This window comes from Thamnophis elegans, chromosome 10 (genome assembly GCF_009769535.1).
Source record: "Thamnophis elegans isolate rThaEle1 chromosome 10, rThaEle1.pri, whole genome shotgun sequence".
NCBI classification, from domain to species: domain Eukaryota; kingdom Metazoa; phylum Chordata; class Lepidosauria; order Squamata; family Colubridae; genus Thamnophis; species Thamnophis elegans.
Window position 1 is genome coordinate 52332459 of NC_045550.1, and position 26049 is coordinate 52358507.

Here is a 26049-nt window from a genome sequence, read left to right on the forward strand (position 1 = left end):
AAAACAGTGCTAGCTGTATCTGTTTGTTTTCATGAACAGATTCTGGTCTGAACAAAGGTCTACTTGACTCATTTATTTTGTGTCTGGTAATTACTTGGCTGGATGCATGGAAGCAGCTGGATACTTTTTCACTCAGCAAGTAATGTGCCCACTATATGCAAAAATAATCAATATAGGCTTAAGCATGAGAATTGCATTCTTGGGTAATCTGGAACAAGCCACAATAGAAGACATCTGGAGAATATTTAGACAGTAGGCCAAAGCAAAGCTTTAGAGTCTACTTCGCATCAAATCTGTTAGCATACAAAATGTACAAATAAATGTATTTTCTTTGGCTGAAATCTATAGTTCACATTTTACATTATAATGAACATTATCCTGGGCGAATGGTTTTTTGTTTGTTTGTTTCAGCTTCCTTCCCATATTCTGTATCACATTTTAGTCTATAAAATTATTTGGGACAACAGGATAGTTCTTGTTGTAATCATAATCTTCTTTATCATCATCATCATCCTTGTGCCACTGTAAATGGGAAAGCTTGACAACTTTCCATGTAGAGTTGTCCCCTTTCACTCCAGCTTCTGAACATGCCCTGCAAAAAATAGCAATGCAATCTGATAGGATGTACGCTGTGTGAAAGAAAAGGTTTTGTTTAAAGCTCTCTGTTTATATCTTTGCTAAACACCTTGAGTTTGAGAATGAAAGGCGTGAATAAAAACCCTATGAATTGTAGCAGCAATAACTACATTCTTTCATACCAAACAATACTAACAGACAGCTTTTCCAGAACATTTCTGCAGTCAAAAGAAACCCGGAGAAATTTATGCTGCAGTTCGCTGCCCAGTTGCTGAGATGCAATCATATTAAATGAGACATATCTTAGTTGACATGGGTAAGAGTTTAGAAATAAATTTCTATGATACCATTCCCCCCACCACAGAAATTCAAAACATCAAATTTTAAACTGCATATCTTTAATATCTCCATCCAATTATAACTGAGGCTCAGGCTAGTTGTTAGATTGTTTTCCACACTCCATATATTCCCCTTCCCCACCTATCTTCTCTGTTCCCTGCACCAGTGGTGGGATTCAATTTTTTTTACCTCTGGTTCTGTGAATGTGGCTTAGTGGGCGTGGTATAGCTTGGTGGGTGTGGCTTGGTTGACATGGAAAGGGAAGGATACTGCAAAATCCCCATTCCCTCCCCACTCCTGTGGGAAGGTTACTGCAAAATCCCCATTCCCTCCCTACCCCACTAACCTGCTTTCCAGCTCTGTTCTCCTGTGCAGGGCAACAAAAGAAGACTCAGCCGATCAGCTGGGATTCGGGAGGCAGCGAATAGATCAGGGGTGGGACCAACGAGAGGTATTTGCTGGTTCTCCGAACTACTCAAAATTTCCGCTACCAGTTCGCCATAAGCAGTCAGAACCGGCTGAATACCACATCTAATCTGCACTTTTCTTACTGTATCAGGAAGCAGACTTCTAGATGTCCCACTATTCCATCCAACAAGAAGATAAAATGACCCAACCAAAGAAAAACAAGACTGCTCATTCAATGGCAAGCACATGTCTTGCCTCATCTTAAAATCTAAGCAGTGTGAGGGGAGTATCCATCTGGATCATCTAGGACGCTAGATTAGATTGTGCAGTTGAAGAAGAATGCCAGGATAATATAATGGCAAGCCACTTTCATATTACAGTATACTCAACGAAATCTCAGCAATGGTGTCTTTCAGGGGGGAAAAGTAATCTTAACATGAGAATAACCATGAAAGGTTAAGGAGAACGTTTTAAACATTTCTTTTTATAGTGATTTCTTTTCATAGCACCTTATTCAAAGGTAAGAGGAAAAAACTGGGTTTAGGCACAAAGAGAAACATCTAAAGATATAAAGATATACATTTCCTGGTAAAGCAATATCCTAATTTCCCTATAATTTTGCTTATATATTTTTTATTCATAATCCAATAGAAAAATTCTTCTGCAGCTTCTTTTGATATGACCTTAAGAAACATTTAAAGTGTTGGTGCAACCCAATGTTGGAATCTCCCAGTGCTTAATGTTATTTTTATTGTTTGCAAACTTCCTAGATGACCTCAACATATTCAAGTAACTTCCTAGTACATTATTCCAATTATTACAATAGCAGAGTTGGAAGGGACCTTGGAGGTCTTCTAGTCCAACCCTTGCCTAGGCAGTAAACCCTTCACCACCTCAGACAAATGGCTATCCAACATCTTCTTAAAGACTTCCAGTGTTGGGGCATTCACAACTTCTGGAGGCAAGTTGTTCTACTGGTTAATTGTCCTCACTGTCAGGAAATTTCTCCTCAGTTCTAAGTTCCTTCCCTCCTTGATTAGTTTCCACTCATTGCTTCTTGGAAATAAAATCTATAGGATTATTTATCACCATACATCAATTATTAAGTCCCAGAGTCAGTTTTGATTGTTGAGGACAAATAGATTCTGATCTATTTTCAGCTTGGATTTTTAAGTCTTTCCATGATATGTTCATTGCTTTTGTATTCAAATTGACCCATTTTGCTTGTGAGTGTTTTCTTTCCTGCCAATTTTCCTAGCATTATAGGAAAAGTAATCTATGAAACTATAAAAACTCTAGGTTCATGCCCAGACATGGAGATTGATTGATTGATTGATTGATTGATTGATTGATTCATTCATTCATTCATTCATTTATTCATTTCCCATTTTCTATTAAGTTTGAATACCAATAACCTAATAAAAATCTCTGAATCCTCTGAAAATGTCTACCTTTGCAGTAGGAAATATGTTTATAAGGTTATTTCAGATCTTTCCTTTTTATTCCTTGGTAACAAACTCTGAGGGATGTGCTGGCTCAGTGGCTAAGTCGCTGAGCTTGTTGATCAGAAGGTTGGCAGTTCAGTGGTTCCAATCCCTAGCACTGGGTAATGAAGTGAGCTCCCGTTACTTGTCCCAGCTTCTGCCAACTTAGCAGTTTGAAAGCATGTAAAAATGCAAGTAGAAAAATAGGGACCATCTTTAGTGGGAAGGTAACAGTGGTCCGTGCACCTTCGGTGTTTAGTCATGCTGGCCACATGACCATGGAGACATCTTCGGATAGCGCTGGTTCTTTGGCTTAGAAACAGAGATGAACACCGCCCCCTAGAGTCGGGAACAAATAGCACACATGTGCCAGGAAACCTTTACCTTTACCTTTAACAATCTCTGATCTGAATTGTGAAGTTAGGTTGTTTTGGAATCTGAATTGACTAAAGTATTCATGGCTCCCTTTTTGGGAATTATAGTAACAAATTTGTTGCAAAAAAGATGAATTTACAGTCAAAACAATTGCTTTGTAACTTTATGAAAGTAACTTTGTAAATTCACAGTTAATTATTCCCCTGATCTGATAAGGATCCTGCAGGATAATGCACCACAAAGTATATATCAATCTAGAATTTGATTATCTGATTGTCTGCTATTCCTCTCCTTCTTCCTGGGTAGTAGGACTCTGGATTTGTGCTTTAAGATCCAGGCCCTACCCCACTCCAGCCACCATTTTTTATATAATTGCAATCATATTTTATTATACTATTTGTATTACTGAAAACTTTGTATGCTGTTTTTTTCCCCCTTTCTAAGTGCATTTAGCAAAAGAAGAAAGACTTGAAATTCAGCTGAAATCCATTCGGTGGAGTTGTGCCATAACTTTTAAGTATTTTAGCCTTTCTAGGTCTTGAAGTTGGCAAAATCCATTTTTTGTTTCTATGTTCAAAATCAAAATAATATGTTCAAAATCCCCGTGCAGTTTCAGAGCCTATTTCTTACTAAGCTTACAACAGAAAAACTATGTTAACCAATCATGTACACAAACACAAAGAAGAGCAACAAAGATGATTAGGGAACTGGAGGCTAAAATATATGAAGAATGGTTGCAGGAATTGGGTACGACTCATTTAATGAAAAGAAGGACTAGGAATGACATAATAGCAGTGTTCCAATATTTAAGGGGCTGCCCCAAAGAAGAGGGGCTCAATCTCTTCTCCAAAACACCTTAATGCATAACTATAAGCAATGGATGAGAACTAATTTTATTCAAAGAGAAAAAAAATCTACATTTTTCACTTGGATATCACTTCTGGATTTTGTCCCTGTGATGGGGAAAAAATGAAATTTTGACTTTGGTTTTGTTGATTAAGTAGATTTATCATTATAGAAATGGATATATACAAATGTGTAAAAGCAAAGTTGAGGCTGAAGTGTTTTTATCTTGTACTGTGCTAAAAAAGAGTCAAAAGTCAGCCCCTTCCCCCCCCCTTGTAACTCACATTTTCTTTTTCCCCTTTCTTTTTCCTTTCCCTAATTTCTTATTTCTATTTTTCTTTGCAGTTTATACATCAAATGAATCAATACAATTTAAAAAGGAACTACTTAAGAAGAGAAGCAACCTAGAACTAAGGAGAAGTTTCCTGACAGATAGAAACATTAATAAGTGGAACAACTTATTTCCAACACAAGTGGTTTTGAAGAAGAGATTAAACAACCACTTCTCTGGAATGATATAGGGTCTCCTGTTTGAGCAGGAAACCTCCAAGGTCCCTTCCAATTCTATTATTCTGTTATCTAGTAGTAGGTGAATCCATGCACATGACCAACCTTATTTGAATTGAGAAGCACATTAACATTCTTAATACTTAATGGAAGACCATCAGAAAACAACCGGGTTCAAGTCAGAAAACACATTGGAAGAAGATAATAGTATCATTATCTATGATTATGATAATAGTATCATTAACCACTTGCCTGCTGTAAGCAAATGCTGTAGGAATCCATGCTGTAGGAATCAGAGGTGGTATTCAGCCAGTTCTGGCAGGTTCTGGAGAACCGGTAGCGGAAGTTTTGAGTAGTTCATAGAACCAGCAAATAGGCCGGTCCCACCCCCGCTGCCTCCTAGCCTCCCATCTGATCTTCTTTTGTTGCTCTGAACAGGAGAACAGAGCTGGAAAGCAAGTTAGTGGAGTGGGGAGGGAATGGGGATTTTGCAGTATCCTTCCCCTGCCACGCCCACACAGCCATGCCACACCCATCAAGCTATGCCCTCACAACCGGTAGTAAAAAAAATTGAATCCTACCACTAATACAGATGTATCTCTGTAGTCATTGAAAACAGGGTTCATCTCACAGATGTTTTTTCTCATTTTATTCTAGTAAGATAAAGGGTTGGCTGTTATATAAAACTAGATAATATTTGTGTAGGCGACCATGAGAAAATACAAAGGTTGCAGACTGGTTTTTTTCTTTTCAATTTTCTCTATCTTCCTGTCAACAGCCTCAACTTTTAAGATTTTTTTTTAAATTAATAAACTTGGGTGTCCTGAAAAAATGCCCCTTGAAGCCTATCAAAGATTTTGATAACTATGATTGTCTTTTAATGATCTCAGAAGGGAGCCAATGCAACATGACAGTAATGTGTTTATAATAGGAGTTGGGTTGGTTTGCATGAGGATTTTCATCCCTCAGGGGAACTGATTAGGGTAGACTGATTACTTTAGTTAGATTGTGCTGTGAGGAGAGGTAATGCTTCTGTTCTTTTTAAGAAAACCCATAATGATGAAAATTAGCAGATGAGATGGGAACAGGACACCATTGAAATGTTGTTAATCCTGCAAATTTCTCATTCTATAGGCTTCATAGGGTTTCTAGATATGCATAAACAATCATTGCGCCATAGGAATGTTATCGGTCTTCATGAAATTCCTTCCAATTTTTTGCATTTGATTGAAAACAGTCTTCTCCAGCATCATAGTTCAAAGCCTCAATTCTTTGGTGCTCAGTCCTTCTTATGGTCCATCTTTCACAGGCATACATTGCAACTGGTAAAACCATAGCCTTCACTGTATGCACTTTTGTGGGTAGGGTGATGTCTCTGCTTTTTAGTATGCTGTCTAGATTTGCCCTAAGAGCAAGCATCTTTTAATTTCTTGGCTGCAGTCCCCAGCTGTGGTGACCTTGTAGCCCAGGAAAATAAAATCTGTCACTACCTCCATTTCTTCCCCATGACTGGCATACAGTGGCTTTTCTAAGCTTCGTCTCTCTTAGCTGACCTGAATTTGATTGAAGCTTCCTACAATGGATATAGCATCCATGGTTTGGACCACAATGCTGCCTTCCCCTATCTCACTCATGAGCACAGTGGTTAGAGTGCAGTACTGAGGATACCTCTGGTGACTGCCAGCTGACTGCAATTTGGCAGTTCAAATCTCACCAGGCTCAAGGTTGACTCAGCCTTCCATCCTTCCAAGGTTGGTAAAATGAGGACCCAGATTGTTGGGGGCAATAGGCTGACTCTGTAAACTTCTTAGAGAGGGCTGTAAAGCACTGTGAAGCAGTATATAAGTCTAAGTGTTATTGCTATTGTTATTTTGGCTCTTCTCACCTCCCACACATACCCAGATGTTGCTGAAATCATTTCATTATACAGACAACTCATTACAAACAGTTGCTTGCCCTCTGACAGATATGGTTAAGTTTCTTCTGGTATCTTCTTAAATTTAACCTTGTTTTTTTGCACCCTTTCCACCCAACGGAAAACCTTGCTTTGTGCTTCTCATACTTAGTTCTATGGGGTTAAGTACTTATTTACATTTTTGCCATTCCTATTCTGGGAAACAGTATCTCTCAACATTTCTTGCACCACCTTCTCAGACAACACTGGAATAAGCATAAACAAGCCACAGCATCAGAGTTTATTCACAACCCAAAGTCAAATTAATGATATCATGGTTTAGCATGAAATAAAAACCTGTCACAGCTGTTTGTAAATCATGGTTGAGGAACCCAGCCTATTATATTTTATTCAATTTGCTGAAATCAATGCATTGAAAAAGAAGGCGGCTTCCCATCATTGTTCTCAAGGATACAGGATAATCACCAGGTCCTTCATTTTCCCAGTTACTTCATTAGGATCCCCCCCCACACACACACACACGGTTACAGGCTTTGCAATGAAATGAATCACATTTTATTGTAGTCAGGAAAGGAAAATGCTCAGCTACTGAAATAATGGAGAGCTATGGACATGAATGCTGGCAGACAGCTATTTGGAAAATTATATGTTCAAGCACTGATGGATGTCAGACTTTGAAAGCTGTTCTGGCAGAGAGTAGTTAAGTCATCAAGCTTGCAAATGGAAGTATCGCTGCACCTCGTACTTACTGACCTGCTTGCAACCAGCAAACAGATGGCTGGCTCATATAACCATTTCACGCTGTCTGAAGGCAACACAAATGATCTCCATAATAGGGATCTGCATCCTATATTGAACCAACATGATGAAAAGCCATTTCGTTGTTGTTGTTTTTCAGTCAGGGGGAAGCCTCCTACAAGGGCATCCTTTCCTAAGTTGTCCTTGAAACTTCCTGCCTGACAGTTTATCTGCTTGTGGGATGTCATGTTTCATATTTGCTTTCTGCTGGCTTATCAATTGGGAACCTTATGGGTGGTGATGGTGGGGAGATTTCTGTTCATTGTAACAGCGGGACTTGGAGCAGTATCCCTTATCATATTCCTTGATATGGAACACAAAGTTCTATATACCAAACAAAGAACTATTTCAGAGATGATATATTAGCATGAAAGATACTTTAGCATTGATTGATTAGGGTTAGGGTTGTGCCCTCCTCTTGGTGTCATCTTTCAGCAACCACGTAGATTTTGTTTGGGATAATCTTTCACACCAAGATGGTCTTTCAGGTCTTTTCTATCCTACCTATGGACATGTTAGGGGATGCAGTGGCTCAGTGGCTAAGACGCCCAGCTTGTCAATCAAAAAATCAGCAGTTTGGCAGTTCGAATCCCTAGCACTGCGCAATGGAGTGAACTCCCATTACTTGTCCCAGCTTCTGTCAACCCAGCAGTTTGAAAGCTTGTAAAAATGCAAGTAGAAAAATAGGAACCACCTTTGGAGAGAAGATAAAAGTGATCCGTGTGCCTTCAGCATTTAGTCATGCCGGCCACATGACCACGGAGATGTCTTTGGACAGGGCTGGCTCTTTGGCTTTGAAACAGAGATGAGCACCGCCCCCTAGAGTTCAAACAACTAGCACATATGTGCGAGGGGAAACTTTACCTTTATCTTATGGGCATATTGTCATTAACAAATATTGATCCAAAGAACATAAAGATAGAAGATAGAAGCCACATAAAAGAGAAGTCTCACTCATCCTCTTGGAATGGTCTATTCTAGAGGAGCTTAGTATTCTCAAGTTTATAGTCAAGTTTCTGTAGATAGCTATGATCAATGCTACTGGTACTTAGGTGGAAGTACACATTTCCAGCACATGAGCTTCCTCTTAGCATTTACATGCTGAAACAATTTCTAGGTTAATTTGGGTTTTATCTAACAACTTCTGCAGCAGTCTATCTTTTTATCTTCTCTTGTTTGATTCTAAGCGTTGTCCGATCTCCTGGAATCTATGACTCCTGATGGGATCTGACAACAAAACACCTAGCTTTCAACCTCAACTGTCAGTAAGGAAAGGTCTTGAGGTCTGGACTAGATAATTACAACACATGTGCATAACAATTTTTCCATGATGGTCTTGTAACATTGACATGGTGTTTCTCATTCTTGGCATCTTTATGATGGATGGACTTCAACTCCAAAATTTCCCCAGGCATCTCGATTGCAGAATTCTGGGAACTAAAGTCTGAAATTTATATGAAAATAATGACTTTGTGCAATTGTACCTAATACCCAAGTATTCTTTGTACTTTGTATCAAAGTGCATAATATATAAGGCCATCCTAACTATTTTTACTGCAAAATATCTTACAATAGTTCCTTCTCCCCCTATATAATTATTTTTTTGTTTCAAGTTTAACTCTTGCTACCTTACAAGGACATAACTATGCAATTTTTAAAACTACAGATATGGTTTACCAGTGTCTTCTTTCAATATTTTCTTCCCAGTTTATACCAGGAGCCCAGATTTTGCTGTCTCTTATCCACAGAGAGATCAAGGCTGACCCTGCTTAATGTTTTAGATTAGCCAAGGTTATCTTAATTTTTAAATATATGGTTGATATTTATTGTTACAATGTTTTATATGTTAATTGCATAACTGTAAGTCGCCTAGTTGCCTCAGCCATGTGGGTGGCATAGAATTCTAATAAATATGGTTAGAGGCTGCCACTTACCAATAAAAAAGTATAACTAGAAAAATAATATTTGTTTTTTTTTTCATTACAACTTACATCTAATGCTTGAGTCACATGCTTCCTACTCCCTGATAAGTCTTATTTTGCCTTATCTTTCAGTGAACATTTATACAGAATATCAATATCACTTATTTATAAAATTCTTAAAATACTTTCTTAGACTATCTCTGTTTTGCCTTCAACAATTCAGATGACCCTAGAAGGCAGCAAAGTGGTACAGAAAAATGTAGTGCTTCAATGATGTTTAGTGGTTGTCTGAATGTTACTTAAATCACTTATACATATGAGCTAACAGTGTGTGGCAGAAGCCAAAAAGCTAATGCATTCCTAGGCTGCATTAATAGAGGGATAGAATCAAGAGCATGTGAAGTTCTAGTACCACTTTGCAAAGCTTTAGTAAGGCCACACTTGGCCTTACTACATCCAGTGCTGGTCACCACAATATAAAAATATGTTGAGACTCTGGAAAGAGTGAAGAGAAGAGCAACAAGAATAATTAAGGGGCTGGAGGCTAAAACAAATGAAGAACAGTTACAAGAATTGGGTGTGTCTACTCTAATGAAAAGAAAGACTAAGAGAGACATGATAGCAGTATTCCAATATTTGAGGGGCTCCTATAAGATGAGGGGGTTCAAACTATTTTCTAAAACACCTAAAAGCAAGAAGAGAAACAATGGATAGAAATTAACCAAGGAAAGAAGCAATTTAGAATGAAGGAGAAATTTTCTAATGGTGAGAGCAATCAACAAATGAAATGGCTTACCTTCAGAAATTGTGAGTGCTCCATCACTGTATGCTTTAAAAAAAAAGGACTGGATAACCATTTCTCTGAAATAATATAGGGTCTTCTCTTCAAGCAGGGAGTTGGACTAGAAGATCTCCAAGGTCCCTTCCAACTCTATTATTCTATGTTTTGAATTCACTCAAATTAAGTTTGTATTATGTAATCAAGTCAGAAACCTATGGAAAATGCTTAACAAGGTATTTTATATCATGACACTGGAGAAAGGAAAGAAATTTATGTGGTTTTTTTTACACAGAATTCTGGGGTTCCTAAGTACTTTTAAGATTTTCCAGCTTGGTTTGCAAACACAGATTTGAAAGAGCAAAATGATTATCTACCGAAGCAAGATTATAACTCAAACACCCTGAAAGAGCTGCATTCACAGCAGTTGGTCATAAAATATTTCCTGTGCTGCAAGAGCTAAGATATTATATCTGCTCCTAAACATATCTTCCTTTTTTAAAAGTTATCCTTGCTTGGCATATACATGTGATAACTATCTATATTTTTGTACAGTTCTGTCTTATCTGAAAGAATTAAACATAAGGCTATCTGGAAATCAATTGGAGAAGAGGTGGCCTAATCAACATACAATGTTAAGTAACATTTCCTTTATGGCTTCCTATAAATTTCCCCTGCTGGGGTAGTTTAATTGTGTTTCATGATAAGGATTATAAAGTGTAGAAATAGAGCATTTGCTCAAAGCATTCACTTTTAACTGTAGATCCTTTGTTTTTTTAAAAAAACCTCCTGCATTAAAACCAATGCTTCAAAAAATCCCACCACCTTCTTTTAATCTTCATTCATTATAAATGAACCTGTAAGTTATCTAGTATTCCTTTATTGGGGGAAAAAATAAGGCAACCAAAATATTAAAGGGTGGAGAGTTATGTATCAAATAAATTCAACTAGGAAGGTTAAGAACTGAACTATTATAGCACATCCAACTTTAAGTACTAAAGATAAAACTTCTTAAGTGGATCTAGAAGTTTGTTGACTTCAATAATTTGTCAATGTAATTTTTATAGCAACAATATGGAGCTATGTTCCCTTGACCTCCTTTCAAGGTGTTTTTTTGACTTCCAAGTGAAGCTCTAAATCTGATTCATCCCTGCTAAAGATAAGTATATCCCTGCCAAACTTTTGAAAATCAATCAAGGTTAATTAGGTGCTGCCATCAACTTCCAGTGGAAGGGAATATATGCAGCATAGGGTTGAAATGTGGGGTCCTTGGTGCTCTCTGAGCCTGGTGGTTTTCTTGCAGTCATTTCATTACAAACAAGGTAACATCATCAGTGAATCACCTAGCACTGATGATGTTACCTAATTTGGTAATGAAATGTCTGCAGGAGAACCACCAAGCTCAGAGAGCACCAAGGACCCCACACCAACTTGATAGTTTAAGTTTTATTAAAATCTATAAAGAAAGGTGAACATAATACTTTTTAAAAAATCAAATCTTCCACAATATACATGTGGGCTCCTCACAGAAATAATCCACGTCTATGTTTCACCCCCATTGCTTTTGCAATTATTTTTATCCCATGGAAATTATATCCTGGAATCCATATTACAGGAATTCAGGAGAAAAATATCTGAGTACTGTCTTTAAGAATCCCCCATTGTTCCTCACTTGAAAACCCAGCTGCTTCTTGCTTGTCGATATATTTAATTGCTTAGTTATGATTTATTGAAGAAATCACAATAACTGAATTCACACACCAAGCCAAACTAAAAGCAAGCTAATCATCGTATGGATTTGTGTGATACAAGGACTTAGCCAATGATATTTCAAACCACAACAAGCCTTTGCACAACCCAGTGTCTTCCTTCCTGTACTGAACTCTTAAAGGTAAAGGTTCCCCTCGCGCATACGTGCTAGTCATTCCTGACTGTAGGGAGTGGTGCTCATCTCAGTTTCTAAGCCAAAGAGCCAGCACTGTCCAAAGATGTCTCTGCAGTCATGTGGCTGGCATGACTAAATGCCAAAGGTGCATGAAGCTCTTCCCACCAACAGTGGTCCCTATTTTTCTACTTGCATTTTTACATGCTTTCAAACTGCTAGGTTGGCAGAAGCTGGGATAAGTAATGGGAGCTCACTCCTTTATGCAGCACTAGTTATTTGAACCACTGAACTGCCAACCTTTCTGATCGACAAGCTCAGCATCTTAGCCACTGAACCACTGCATCCTTGCAACTGAACCCTTGATGATAAACAATTGTGGGAGTTAAATATCTGGATGGCTTCAGATTGGGAAAGGCCAAATTAATTTAGAGAAATTTGTTGATGATCTAATGTCGATGCATAAATAGGCTATTTATAGTAGGCTCTGTCGCAAGGCGAGTGAAACCAGAGAAACAATAATTCAAAGACAAAAAGAACAACTATAGTAGAAAACAAAAATGTTCTTTACTGTCCCTCAAAGTTAGATGAACGATGTAACCTTCTTCACTGCTATAATCCACCCCCTCCAAATTGGTGTCATAGTGCAACTTGCATTGGTCCAGCAGTAGACCTCTTTCCCCAGCCTTTCTCTGGAAGAAACTAGTGTTTTCTTCATCATATCCCAAATAACAGTGTTACATTCTCCTTTTTAAATATGCCCACTTTCTAATGTTAAGACTTTGTTGACGTTTTCAAGCCTTCCAAGAGCAGCAAAGGAGACTAGGGCATCATGTTATTATGTTATGGCTAGGGAATACACTCAAAATGGTAGAAATGGTGGTAGATTTTAGGAGAAACCCTCCTATACTATCACCTATTACAATACTAGACAACACAGTATCAACAGTAGAGATATTCAAGTTTCTAGGTTTTATCATATCTAAAGACTTAAAATGGACACCTAAAATTGAAAATGTCGTCAAAAAAGCACAATAAAGAATTTTCTTTCTGCACACCAACTCAGAAGAGCTGCTGATTCTGTTCTACAGAGGAATTATTGAGTTTGTCATTTGCACCTCTATAATTGTCTGGTTTGGCTTTGTAACCAACAAGACAGACACAGACTTCAATGGATAATTAGAACTGCAGAAAAAACATTTGCTACCAACCTGCCTTCCATTGAAGACTTGTATACTGCATGAGTCAAAAAAGGGCTGTGAAAATAACTACAGACCCCTCACACCCTGGACATAAATTGTTTCAACTTCTACCCTCAAAATGATGCTATAGGCCACTGCACACCAGAACTAGACATGAGGACAGTTTTTTTCCTTAATGCCATCACTCTGCTAAACAACTAATTGTCACAACACTGTAATATTACCTACTAAGATTGTATTACTATTATTCTTCTCTTCCTTCCTAATACCTATCTCTTCCCACTTATGACTATAACCATGTTGCTTGTATCTTTACAATTTATATTGTTTTGTTTCCTAGTATTATTTGATTGCTTATTAGCAATCTATGATTATCACTAAGAGTTGTTTCTTATGATTCTTGATGAATGTATTCTATTTTATTTTTCTTTATGTACAATGAGAGCATATGCACCAAAGACAAATTCCGTCTATGTCCAAACACACTTGGCCAATAAAGAATTCTACTCTATTCTATTCTGTTCTGTTCTGTTGTGAAAAGAAGAATTAATCAGTTCTTCCTTTTTTTAATGGAAGGTGTAGTTTTGAGCAGAGAGCATGCTTTGGTTGTCTTTCACGATTTTTGTTATTTTACTTTTTAAAAAATAAAGTTTAAATTGCACTGGGAACCAAAGGCAATGATTAGTGTTGACACAGATCTTCCAGTTAGTGAAGCATGTACAAGGAATCTTTTTTGTTCTCTTCCTTTTGAAAAGAAAGAATTCTTACCTCCAGCCCAGGTACCAGTTAAGTGATGAACGCTGTCATGGAAAATAAAAAAGGAACTGTTTTATTTTTCCAATATCGGAAGAAATAACTCGATGTGACTTACATGTAACAAGCAGAATGGCAGATAGATATCATCCCTTGGTCTTGTGTTGCTAAGCTCCATCCAATGGGGATTTATTAGGTCACACATGGCTTTGAGTGGGTTTTCAAAGATTGCTTTTGGAAATGGAGACAAATGTGTCCAAGGTTATGAAGATAATCAGTGCAGTGAGCTATTAAGGAACACAATGTGCTTGATGAAAGCACTTGCATAATGTGCATCATATTATAGCACTGTGTATCAAAGAGAGATCAAGGGAGAGTTTAAGGGAATCGGTTCATCTTGAAAACGAAATGCAAATATTATTTGGACTTAGGAAAGAAGGAATATTTGAATGTCCATTTAAATTCACGGTGCTTCAAACAAAGTGTGGGCTATCCAGCATCAAATGCTAGGCTCGTCAAACAGCTATATACACTATAGCTGTTTTTTTCTAATGGACTCTGGGAAATAGGCAACTTTCTTTGGTCACCCTCACCAGCCCTGAGATGAAATAGGTGCAAAAATGGGCAACCATGCTGATTAGGATAAGCAATCCCCCCCATGGAGAAAGACTACAAATGAGGACAGCATAATAAATAAATAAATAAATGGGATTATGTGATAGAGATATATGGGATAATAATGAGCAATAAATAATCAAATAGAAAGAATCTCTCTCTCTCTCTCTCTCTCTCACACACACACACACACACACACACACACACAGACAGACACACACACACACACACACACACACACACACACACGGAGGGAAGGATACAGAAAAAAGAGAGAGAGAGAAGAGAGAGAGAGAGAGAGAATATTAGAACTCAATATTCATTTAAACTAATGCAGGAAAATTCTGAGCCAATAAAAGGAAGTGCTTAGTTTTACAACGCATAATTAAAAACGTCAAATTTAATGGCTTTAAAGCAAGCAGTAGCTACCAGTTCAATCAATGATGAAAGGAGACTGGGTAAATTTCTGGAGGATAAAGCGATGAAGTCATCATACCTTCCAAAATGTAGGCATCATATATTAAATTGCAGGTTTTGGAAAGCAACAACAAAAGAGGGGCTATTGATCTCCTGTTCTTGTTTATGATCTCTCTGAATGCTTCTGGTTTGTCTTTGTGGAACACAATACCATTAAGTAGATTCAGCAGGGCTCTTTTAATCTTCTTATCCCACTTTCCCGGCTTCCTATGTTTCTTCTTCTTCTTTCTTCTTCAGCTGTCCACTGCTAATAAAAAAATATTAGTCCTCTTTCAGCTTTCAGAGGGAATATTCTTAGGGATTCCTCTCCAACATCGTTTTGTTACTTATATCTGAGTGTAATGGTACCTCATTCTTATCGCCCAGTAGACTATTTCTGGATCCACTGTACTTCTTCTTGTGGTTTTCTTTTGAGTTTCCTAGTACATGTAAAGAAAGACTTATTTGGAGAATGTGTTCTCGGAATAGTGACTGAAATGACAAGTCTTTCTGATATCAAACCCAAAAGAATTCATCCAATCACATCAGGGGTGGGATTCTACCAGTTCGGACTGGTTAAGGCAAATTGGTAGCTCCAACTATCAGCTGGGAGCGAACTGGTTCACTCTGACTTTCAGCTGGGCCCCCGCCCACCCGCCCCTGTGCTATACTGATCTATATTCCTTTCTCTGAAGCCCAGCTGATAGGCACAGAAGAGTGGATTGCTGCGCCTCAGCTGTTTTCCTCCCCAGCATAATGCAGAAGGTGATTTCTCCCTAAACTGTGCATGCGTGCACAGCACGCATCAGGCACACAACAGGCACCCATCAAACCAGTTGTTAAACCAGTAGGATCCCACCCCTGAATCATATATGCTATATGTTCCTAATGTGCATACACATTGTACAATAAATCATTTTTACATATATGGGTACTAATAAAACATAAGTTATTTTTCCTTTCCCAACTCAGTCCACTGAACTAACTAAAAACTGCTAAAATCATGTAGAGAAATAAAAATAAATCATAGTTAAAATAGTGCCAGACTAAAAGCAACATCGGGAGCCAAAAAAAAAAAAAAAACAGACTTCAAAATCTACAGAATCAAAACCTAAAAATAAATGAGATAAATTAAGCCATAACAGAACTAAAAGCACATTATAAAAATAAATGCTTCTGTCACTGGCAGAATGCAAATAGAGAACAAAACGATGGTATTTTCTTGGGGCAAGGAGTTCCATGTGCCAGCTGCATGAACAAAACTTTACATTTGTGTATATTTCCAGAACCATGGGGTCTCTATGCCTATGGATATTCTCAGTCATTCAGGTCATGGTTGCCCCAGCTGGACTTTCTTGTTGTTCTTCTTGTTTTTGGTTGTTCTTGTTGTTCTTGTTTTGCAGATGTTTTGCTTCTCATCCAAGAAACTTTTTTAGCTCTGACTGAGTAGTGGGGAAAGGAAGGATTTATATTCCTTGCAGACAGCTCAGGGGTGGGTTCCTGCCAGTTCTAACCTCTTCCATAGTCTGAGCTGGTAGCATTTCACCCCTGGTTGAGATACATGGTGTGGTCATGGGTTTGGGTTGCTTTTATTATTGTGAGTCTCATGTATTAGATAGGCAGTCATATACGTCTTTGAGTAGATAAATGAATAACCTTCACTTCCCCCTAAAAAGTTGTCAACTCTTTGTACAGAAGGAATGAATAATACCACTGCCTACACCATCTGCTAAGAATCACATAAATGATTGAGAGAACAAGTACTATATGTAGGTCAATATTAGGGTCCCAGGTTAGTGTATTTTTTTGTATCTTGGTGCTGTATCATTTGAAATGTTCTTCGATTTGGATTCACACTGTAACTTTCCTGAAAACTCTTTGGATGTCACTAGTAAATAGGTTATTTTGTGTGTGTGTGTGTTTTTTTCAACTAACAGAATTATTGAATTGAAGTGGAAGAATCATTGACTCTGTCAAGTTTAATCCTGCTGAGTTCAGGGATCCAGTTTGAAGCGTTCCTAAAACTGTCTGTCCAACCTTTATATCAATATATCTTTTGAATTCATTCAGTTCCCTTGATGGTATGATTACTGTCAAACTGTCATTACCATTAAGAAAGGTATTCTGATGTTCAACTGAACATTGCATTTCTGAAATTAAAGACTACTATTTTGCATTTCACACTATTCAGTTATTGGTAAACATTGCCTCTCCTATGTGACAACCATTAACATTGAGGATAATTAACATTATCCTACTTTATACTAATTTTCTCAAGGATAACATGTGTATTTCTTTAAACGCTTATTGAAGGTCCTAATTATATGAAACAGAGACAGACTAGGGCTGAATAGTATAGCATTTGATAATCATGTTGTTTGGAAAATGTAGTCCTATTGAGAATTATATTTACCATTTTTTTCAGTCCAAATATATACTCCTAATCAGTTCAGAGATTCTTTTCTGATGAACTGTAGCAAGTTATTTTAACTGCTGCCAATTATTTTCCATTCCAGACTTGTGTGTTTCAGTTCCTTTCCAAAAAATATTTGCCATGAAACTTTCTTTTGTTATTCTCTCTTCTGACTGTATCAAGATGATTCTTAATTTTGTTTCCCGCAACTAAGATGTTATCTATTCTGTCAAATCTTATGACAACTTTCAAGTTAACAATTCCGCAGTTCACTTCCAAAACAACAACCTTGGGTGTTGTTGACCCAACCTTGCAAGAAAGAAGGAAGACATGCCAATAATACCATATTGATAATAAATATACCGAGAAAATGGGTAAACAAAAAAAAATGCATTGCAAATTCTTAGACGGCTTCTAACACATGCTGCCAGTCCATTTTTTCATGAAGTATCTTGTAATATATGAATCCAGAGATGCGAGAATGTGTTTACCAGCAGCAGATTATGAAGAAATATGTATAAATAGTAAGGTAATACATTGCTTAATGGTAATGATTATTTGGCAGATTAATGACAGACTTATTGAGCAAGTCACAGCCTGTAAATACTTACTGGTAGGCATCCACTTTCAATCATCTACTCACTGGCTCAATCAAGCAAAGGATCTTTTTATAAGTGGTCTCAAAGCATCCTTTGAAAATGTCAACATGGTAACAACTATGTGCCAACAGCTGTGAAATTATTCAAGGTTGAAGTATTCAAGGCTAAAGTACTAGTCTCAGTGCTACACGGTGTCCACATATATATGTGCGTGTGTGTGTGTGTGTTTGTGTGTGTGTGTGTATATGTGTGTGTGTGTGTGTATGTATGTATGTATGTATGTATGTATGTATGTATGTATGTATGTTTACTTCATATAGAAGGCTGTTCACTTTGGTTTGAATTGGTGAAGTGTATATAGGGCAACAATTGATACATACAGCAGCATCCCCTATGAAAACCTTGCATATGTTTCAATAAAGTAAGGAAAAAAATTTTTACAGTGACGACAATCAGTGGAATGGCTTGCTTCTGGAAGTTGTAGCTACTCTGTCACTGGAGGGCTTCAAAAATAGACCAGACAACCATTTGACCAAGGTGGCATAAAGTCTTCTATATGGGCAGGTGCATTGGACTAGAAGACCTATGAGGTCCTTTCCAACCCTATCATTGTATGTTCTATGTGTTTCACTGCAACAGTGCCATCTATACAATAATTGAGGGAAAAAGTCATAAATAAATGCATGCACACACATCCATCCATCCATCCATCCATCCATCCATCCATCCATCTATCTATCTTTTTTTTTTTAGCAATAGCAGTAGACTTATATACCGCTTCATAGGCCTTTCAGGCCTCTCTAAGCGGTTTACAGAGAGTCAGCATATTGCCCCCAACAATCTGGGTCCTCATTTTACCCACCTCGGAAGGATGGAAGGCTGAGTCAACCCTGAGCCGGTGAGATTTGAACCGCTGACCTGCTGATCTAGCAGTAGCCTGCAGTGCTGCATTTAACCACTGCGCCACCTTGGCTCTTGGCTCTATCTATCTATCTATCTATCTATCTATCTATCTATCTATCTATCTATCTATCTATCTATCTATCTATCTCTATCATACAGAGAGCGGGGGAGAGAAAGGGAGAGAGAGAGAGAGAGAGAGGAGGCTGTTCATTTCCCCCCAGGTGTTGAAACTTGAGCTATTTCTAATCAAATATTTTTTTTAAATTACTAGTCTTGAAAAATATGTGCAAGCATACAGATGTATATACATATATCTTTGTTCCTCATCTTCCAGCTCAGGGATCATAGTCCATGGGCAGCACTAAAGAACTGTCTTTCTTTTTATCACAGCAACTTCAGGAACATATGATATTTCTTGTGTAAACTGCTAACGTAGTGATATCATCTGATTCTTGAAACAGATAACACCATTACTACTTATGCATTAGGATGAGAAAAGAGCTACTCTCCTTTCTATTGTATGGTTTCCTCCCAACCAAACGTCTTCTTCCTGCCAAATGTAATTAATTGCTTTCTTTTCATGCACATTCCTGCAAAACACTATTTAAGGACCTACATTATAACTAGATTTATTCATTCAGGAAAAAAAAGGCTATGTGATCACTTAAAAAGCTATCCATTCATTCATCATATGAATATGGGTTGCTCATCTTACAAAATGTGACTCTGGATAACATACAATAACAGCTATAAAACACTAATTTAAAAAACAAAAAAAATATTTAAAATTATGATTAAAAGGCAAAGAAAGAGCAATAGATATTAACAACCGTGGGACCATCTGAAAAACTTGCCATTCCCTTGAGATTGCTAGGCTTGATGATATAACCAACTTTTGAAAGACTTACAAAAAGTTAACAAGGATAGAGCCTACCTCACCTCAGGTCGCTGAACTGGTAGGCTGGCCATGCCCCTGAACTGGTTCCCCGGTCCCTGGTGCTATTGCCAGCTTGTTTTTTAATCATTTTTTCATGTTCTGCACATGCACAGAACAATTTGCATTCAACTGTGCGTGCACGTTCATGAAGCGAACCGACAGCAATGCTGGCAGCAACCCACCCCTGGCTGGATGATATTTCATAAGGCCACTAACACAGCAAAAAAAGGCCTTTCTTCAGGGTCTGGATAGATCTAACTCCTAAGCAGACAGGACCGGCAACATATGTCTACCATCAGATCTGATTGGATGGATGGATGGATGGGTGTAGTCAGGAAGAGGCAGTCCCTCAAATAACCCACCCCTATTCTCTGAAGGGCTTACAGGGCAAAATGGCACCTTGAATTGGATCCATAAACAAACTGGTAATCAATGCAGCTTGCAGGGCAGAGTTCATGTAATGTGCCATTCCAGGGGCATACTAAGTACCTGATTTTTGCACCTACTGAAGCTTTAATAGGAAGTACCCTGCAAAGAATTTCCCTTCACCAATGTACATTTCAAATTCTACATATTGTAGAAGGCGTCTTCAAGGGCATGCCGATTTACAGTGCATTACAGTAGCCCATCCAGAAGATGACCAGGACATGAATCACTGTGAACAGAGCCTCCTGATCCAGGAAAGGACACAACTGGGGCATAACATGAAGGCCCTCCTTGCCACAAGTACTACCTGTTCTTCAAGCAGGAGTTGCAAGTCTAGAAGAGCCCCTATGTTGTTCAATGAATCTTTTGGGGGACTTCTGGTCCAACCCTCTGCCCAAGGCAAGAGACCTTATACTATTTCAGACAAATGGTTGTTCAATCTGTTCTTGACAACTTCAAGCAATGGCCCACTCACAATTCAGGCAAGTTGTTCCACTGATTAAGTTGTTCTCATGCTCAGGAAATTTCTCCTTGGTTCCATGTTGGTTCTCTCTTTAACAAGCTTCCACTTATTGAGGTCTAGAAAGGACATTTAATATGCTATCATTATTATTTTCCGAGGCATGAAAAGATTTTTTGGGATAGGATATTTCTATTTCTTATGCCAAATTAACTTGGCTGGGTAATGGTACTATGATTTTTGCCTTTGGTGAATTATTATTTTCTCACTTAATTCAAAGTAAAGTGAATCCAGAGAACTTTCCTACTTAAGGTAAATATGGGGACTGTAAGCAAGTTTTATTACACTTTCCTAGACCTTGCAAGGATTACTTTTGAGCTTAGTGCTATGTCCAGGCTAAAGAATAAGTAATATTTATGCAAACATAAGAGATTGGAAGGTGGAGGTGCACAAACTTCAAAGCATGCTAACCAAACTTAGCAGGGCACCTTTGAACTTTTAAATTTTTAAAATATTCAGCTGCTGTGATAAATAAGTGCAAGAGACTGCAGTTCAGTTGAAATGGGGCTAAGGGAGCATTAGAATGCCACGTTATATAATCTGTAACAGCAGTGCAATTTTTTGTGTATGTGCCAACTCATCTGCTAAATAGTAGGTACCTTGCAAAGAATTTCTTTTTACCAGTGAACATGTCAATAGTAGAAAATACCATTTATATTAAATAGGGCCTTTAAATTAAAAAAGAAAGAAATATAAGCATGGATCTCTTATTAATGTACTCCAAAGAATTAGACTTTTTGTAACAACACACACACACATACACACACATGTTTGTGTGTGTTGCATTTGTGCTGATAAATAAATAAGGGAGACTAGTATAGATCTATTTCAAGCTATTTAGCTCTCATCAGCTAGCCATACCCTTACTGGGAATCGAACCTGGGCTGTATTACATATCAGGCAGTTATATTAGCCACAAAGCCACAGGCTCTCTTCCTTTATCAGCTAGGCCAGGGAAATAGGTATGTATTATGTCACAACCCCTGGTATGCCCAAATACTATATATAAAGCAAAATGTATATATATAAAGCAAAATGCCGCTCATGCTACATCACAAAATCTCCAGAACCATGAAGCCTACAAACTTGAAATTTGGCATGTATGTTCCTCTTGGCTTCTAGGTGCTTCCTAAGAAAGGATTTTTTTGAAATGACCATCAGATATTTAGTATTTCTTATATTATTATTAACACACTGTGATAGCTAGATGTTCTACTCCCCCGCCCAACCTGAAAATAACTCTGTTCCAACTGCTACTTGGGTGTGGCCAGCGCAGGACTCATATGGCCTGCAGGCTGGGAGTTTGGAGAGGAGCTTGAGGAAGAGAAGGGACCAGGACAGGAGAGGCTTCTGTGAGGCAAACCTGAGGGAGAGAAGGGGAAAGGAAAGGCTGATCATATCTACTCATTAATTTTCAAGCTGTAAGTGTAGATTTATCAAGCCCTATCACATAGTTTTGTAGCGGAACATGGGTATTCAGCTAGTATTTAATAACAGGAAGCCTAAGTGAAGATTATTTTCTCTCATTATAGCTTGTTTAGTGTACAGGTTATCAGAGAAACATCATTGTGTCTCCAAGATTTTTGGATTTTATATATATTTATAATCATTAGGAAAGTACACGGAACTGCAGATGGTGCTCGTTTGCTTGTCTTTATTCGGTTGAGCAATGGCTGTTTAGCAGATTATGTGCAAAAATGCTGATCGCCGCAACTTGCTTGCTGGTTCAAAAAATAAATAAAAGTCTTCTCTTGTTTAGCCACTGCCATGACATGCCAAAAAGAGACGCGGCAGAATAGTATAGCACAGCCCTTTAAGAAGTCAGTCCCCAAGCAGTAGGACAGATTTCTTTAGACCTATGATGACCTGAACTCTTTGGAGAGCAATTTGTACAGCTTGGGTACATTTCTGCTTCTAACTTGGCTCAGTTAACAAACAATCAGCTACCAGACCAAGCGATATCAACATTGGGTTGCTTGTTGTAAAATAAAGGCTGTTTCTTCAGTCAAGCATTCCATGTAATGGTTGAAAGAGGGATGGTAAGTGCATTTTGGTTCATTAAGACCAACATCCTAAAAATGTGGAATTTAGAAAACTACTGTATATAATTCTCACTCCAACCAATGAATCCCAATGTCTTAGATGCAATCCTTTATAGCAGGGGTGATGGGCTGGATGCTAAAGCAAGGTCATGGCACACACTTGAAAGTAAATCAGGAAGACTGTAATTGGGATGTGTGTGTTTGTCCGGTAACAACAAAGAATGCTTATCAACAGGAAATAGGCATGTGTAAAGCTTGTAGCAATTATGGGTAGTTAGAAAGTTGATAAAAGCAACAACAATTAGACAACTTGCAGACCTCAGCTAAAAGTTAGGAATAGAGATGGCCGGCAGCAAATGAAATGTCTATTAGATAACTCCTGGAGCATTCATTAGCCAAGGCTTAGGAATGGGACAGCTATAGACCAATAGAGAAAATTGTAGAATTATTGCTATAATGTTTATTAGAGGATATTTCTAATTATTTCACCTTGACCCGACTTCTCCTTTAGTGAAAATGTATAAAGCTTTCTTAATCCTTTTTCTTGGTTCTTGGCCTTTTGACCAGGATTGGGGAAAACAGGGGTGTCAAACTCAAGACCCAGGGCCTGTATCTGGTCCATGGGGTGCTTAGATCTGGCCCTATGGGCTGACCTGGAAACAATGAAGGACCAGCCCATGGTGCCTCTGCCAGTGAAAATGAAGCTTCCTGTGGCCCTCCCAAGCTCCGTTTTCACTGGCAGAGGGTTGCAAGAGGCCATCACAGCTGAAAAAGGAGCTCAGGAGCCTGTTTTCACCTGGCAGAGTGGTCGGGCCACCAAAGGTGCCCCCAACACAAGTGACATCAAGCTGACCATGCCCACCCTGGTCATGCTCACCCCGGCCCTCCAAGGTCAAACACAACCCTGATATGGCCCTCAATGAAATTGAGTTTGATACCCCTGCTTTAGAGGTAAAAGAAGTAATAGACAGGGTGCAAATACAGGTAGTCTCTGACTTACAACAGCTCATTTATGAACCCTTCAAAGTTCAGCCCTTCATAGCACTGAAATGACCATTCTTCATACCTACAACTATTGGAGCATCCCCATGGTCACATGATCAAAATTCAGACACTTGGCAACTGACTCATATTTACGACATTTGCGGTGTCCTGGGCTCTTGTGATCACCTATTCTGACTTCTCACAAGCAAAATCATTGGAGAAACCAGATTTATTTAACAACCATGTTACTAATTTAACAACTGCAATGGTTCACTTAACCACTGTAGCAAGAAAGGTTATAAAATGTGGCAAAAGTCATTTAGCAACTCTCTCGCTCAACAACAGAAATTTTGGGCTCAATTGTGATCATATGTTGAGGATTAGCTATGCTCCCTGAAGAAAATATGGAAAAAAGAAGAACAGGTTATGACTGGCAAACAATAGCCATGGTGTCTTCTCCTGCTGTCCACTGCTGGCATGGTGGGAAATGCCAATGTCCATGGGTCCTAGAAGACTTAATGGCTCTGATCAGTGGTGGGTTTCAAATTTTTTTAGAACATCTTCTGTAGGTGCGGCCTGCTTTGTGGGAGTGGCTTTCTGGCCATGTGACTGGGTGAGAGTGGCTTGCCAGACATGTGACTGGGTGGGTGTGGCTTTGTAAAATGTGTTGAAACTCACTTAACAATGTTCTTGCTTAGCAACCAAAATTTTGGCTCAGGAACTCTGGCATTGAAGTGTGCAAGTCTTAAAGCTGTCAAGGTACAAGACCCTTGCACCCCAACCCTTTAGAAAAAAACCCAGGGGTGTTCTATCTTGACAGCTTTAAGACTTGTGAACTTCAACTCCCAGAATTCCTCCTCTCGCTCTTCATCTTGATGATGTGTGGATGGGCGGGGGAGGGAGCTGGAACCGGTTCTAAACAGCACTATAGATTTGTGGAACCTCTTCTATAGAAGAGGTTAGAACTGGCAGGAACCTACCCCTGGATCTGATGCTAGCAAGGCTTTCATTGATTATTACTATGTGTTCTGTCTTCATGAAATGTTAATCTGTGTGCAGCTCAACATGTAGCTAAAACCATGTATCCTCCAATAAAACAGACTTTGTGCATAGATTTGAAAGAGGCTGAAGCACAAAAAGAAGAATCCATCTTAATCTGTGGCACATGTTCATCCAAGGACATGTTTTATTGAAAGAACAGGATATGGTGAAACTGGGGAAAATAGGAATACATGCAATGAGAACCAAATACAAGATAGGCAGTGTTGAGTTCCTGCTGAAAATAACAGTTAATAAATACAAGTAATCTAAATCTCATCAGTGATTCTCTATGTGTGGGATGTGGGTTTGTCCTTGGATGAACATGTGCCACAGATTAAGATGGATTCTTCTTTGTGCTTCAGCCTCTTTCACATGCTAAAGGAAAATGCAGTCTGGCTTCCCAGTGTGCACTTGTTTTGAGAGTGCAGGCTGATGGGTAAAGGGGTTGGATTCAAAACAATCCAAGCTTTGAATCCAAAGCTTCAAAACAATATAATTGGTATTTGTCCCTCTGGCCACTAGCTGGGGCTAGAGAGTAACAACAGTATATATAAAAATTTTATGCTGAGGCATGATCCTATGCTTTTGTGAAGACTATGATTACTGCTATTTTCATTTTCTGGAAAGGAGACCAAAGACCTGCAACAACTCCTACCCCCTCACCCCGCTTGTTTTTGGTTTTGCAAGAATGCAGGGATATAATGTGGATTATCACTAGTGACATCACCATCCAACAGATATGATGATTTTTATGGGTGGAACAACATGCATTAGGTTGTCATCTTCTCTATTGCAGCTCTGGGGAAACAGCTGCAGTACATTGAAGTCCAGAGTCATAAAGATAGTGGTCCATCTGTTGCTTTTCCTTCCAATTCTGAGACGAATGCCACCGACATCAAATCCCAACTGCACGCCCTTCTCTACAATTATGCCTCTGTATTGTTTTTTTAAACCGATTCCTGGATGCTCACCCGGAATAAAGAAACCTTCGAAACATTGGCGCCTGGAAACCCTTTTCAGAACTATCCATCTGGGATGAAGGCTGAAGTGATCTCAAGCAAAGTTTCAAATTATCTTCCCATGTTTTGGAGGATGGGTAGGTGGCTAAAATATGAACGATACAGACTTTTATTATTATTTTTAAAAATCCTCAGAATATATGGATCAGGGTTCAATTGCTGCCGATTTTACTACTGGTTCGCAACCCCTGCGTGCCAGGCGCGTTGCATGCACTGTTCAATGTAAATTGTTCTTAGCACATTCCCAGAACAATTTATAGTGAAGTCCGCACATGCAGTCACTAAAAACCAAAATGGCAGTGGCGAGGG